General features: G+C 61.3%; 1 protein-coding gene across 4 annotated transcripts in view; it reads right to left on the bottom strand.

Moving 5' to 3' along the window:
- The window catches only part of OSR1 (odd-skipped related transciption factor 1), a 57,841-nt gene that overhangs the window by 4,401 nt on the left and 51,441 nt on the right, over window positions 1-1,999 (bottom strand). Inside the window, exon 1 of one of the 4 annotated variants that reach the window (XM_014546699.1) lies at window positions 1,564-1,803. The exons of the other annotated variants lie outside the window; for them this stretch is intronic. The gene's annotated coding sequence lies outside the window, so the exon portion shown is untranslated. Of the gene's footprint in view, window positions 1-1,563; window positions 1,804-1,999 lie in introns of those variants that run through there. 4 annotated transcript variants of the gene reach the window in all.

The following is a 1,999-nucleotide window of genomic DNA, read 5'->3' as shown; positions in this document are numbered from 1 at the left end:
ACCTCCCGGGCCCTCTGCCTGATCTTGTTTTCCCCAACACTCGGTTTATTTTCCTCCGTCGCGGGCACAGCCAGTTGCTTATTTTCTGCCCCATCCCGAGGACAGGGCTCCCCAGACTCTCGCCAACGACTGTGACTTTCCCGGGGACGAATTTCGTTCGAAACGTGGCTCTTTGCACGAGTACCCAGAAGGGGCCGAATGCACGATCCGGTTTCTGGCGGTCAGCTAAGAGAAAAACACAGCTCACCCTGGCGCACCCGCCGGACAGGGTGAGCTCTGCTTGCCCTGACCCTGGAACCCCAGCGTGAACTCTTTAGATCATTAAATCTGAGAGGGAACCCCTCTCCCCAGGCCCGGCATCCACTCCGCCAGGAGCCGGGGGCCTCCGGACCTCCGAGGTGCGGTTCAAGGTCCCCACTACACGCAGCAAATGCGTTTTGCGCTTGGAAGCCGGAGTCCCCGCGCGGTGGAGCGCCAATCCCAGGTCTGCAGCCAGCCCTCAGCCGGGCATTAATGGAGTGTGCAGAGTCTATTAAAGTGGTTTATTCGGGGCTAATTGAGCGTGTGCGAGTTAACTGCTTGCATTAATGAGGACGGAGCGAGCTCCACGAGCTTGCGACTGGAGGAGCCCAGCGGTAGCCCCAGAAAATCATCCTGGACATGGAATCCCCGACACGAGTGACGGGCGGCCGAGCCGCAGGCGGGAGGATTGTCCGGCCCGGCTACTTTTGTTGAATTTTCCCACGGAATGAGATCAAACGAATCCTTCTGCTAGGCTGCCATCCGCCGCATTTAAACGCCCTCTGCGTCCTTAGCGATCTGCTCCCCAATCTTAATGAAACCACAATCACTTAGAGGAGCCTTAGGGTGGAACGTCTACCAGGGGTCTCCCTCCACCGGGATCCCCTGTCCCTGCCAAGCCTTCTCTTCTCTACGAGGCTGCGAACCTGGGGAACAAACTAGCCTCGCACGTGGTTTCTGTTCCCAGGAGCCAGCACACAGCTCCTAGCCCGGTGAAATTTACCAAGTTGTGGCAACAAAGAAACTCCAGGCCGCTTTACACCCCTCCAGCCTACCCCGCGCTGCGCTCCTGGGGGAGCTGCTGCAAAGGTGCTGCCTGTGGGTTTTCATTCTCATCAGAGACGTCTCTGGGGAGAAATGCGCTCAGCAGGCCACCCCTCACCTCTTTCCCTCTCATCTCAGGCTCCCACCTCTCCCGAAGGCTGGGTTTGGGGACAGTGAGGGGAGCAAACGAATTCTTCCTTCCCAAACCCCAACCTGGAGACACCCGCCGCTCCGTAGTGTTTCTGCGGGGGCGGCGGTGTGGTCTCCAGTTGGGAAACGGTGCTCGCGCCCCCTGCGCGCACCGGACAGTGGTGGGTTGCACTCCAGGCCTTGATCACTCAGAGCAATCATCCCCTAGAACACCCCAAGTCAGAGCGCCAGGGCGAGATGGGTCAGGCACGGGGCCCTGCGCTCCCTGGTCGAGCCCCCCCTCAAACCTGAGCGCGACTACACAAAAGACAGATTCGCAAGAAGCGCGACCCCGCGAGGGGAATGCACCTGTCCCGGGCGATGGCCGCGGCCGTGGCCATCCATCCACTCTCTTCCTTCTCCGCCAGCTAAGTTCAGGCTGAGCGAGGCGCCGCTCTCAGGGAAGTTTGTGTCCGCTGAAGTTGCTTCATTTTCTTACAGGGACCCCCCAGGCTGACTTCCCAAATCCGTGGGCACCTCGCCCCGGATTTCACGGAGTCTGGCCCCGCTGGGGACAGTCGTGGAAGCCCGCCCTCTCATTCCCAGGAGGTCAGAGGCCGGGGACCCCCTGAGCCAGCACCCCCAACCACCCTCGGCTGCAGCGGCTCTCACTTTCGCCAAGTCCTGCAGCCTTTCTGGCCGGAGGAGCGCCCTTCGGGGATACTGAGAGAGAGAGGACACCCAACGCGCAGTGACAGGCGGCCGGGAGTCCCTCCCGCCTTCCCCTCGCCGCGCCGGGGCGCCC

Source organism: Myotis brandtii, unplaced genomic scaffold (assembly GCF_000412655.1).
Source record: "Myotis brandtii unplaced genomic scaffold, ASM41265v1 scaffold454, whole genome shotgun sequence".
NCBI classification, from domain to species: Eukaryota; Metazoa; Chordata; class Mammalia; order Chiroptera; family Vespertilionidae; genus Myotis; species Myotis brandtii.
Note: the sequence above shows the minus strand (reverse complement) of the source record. Positions and strands in the feature narration are given on the sequence as shown.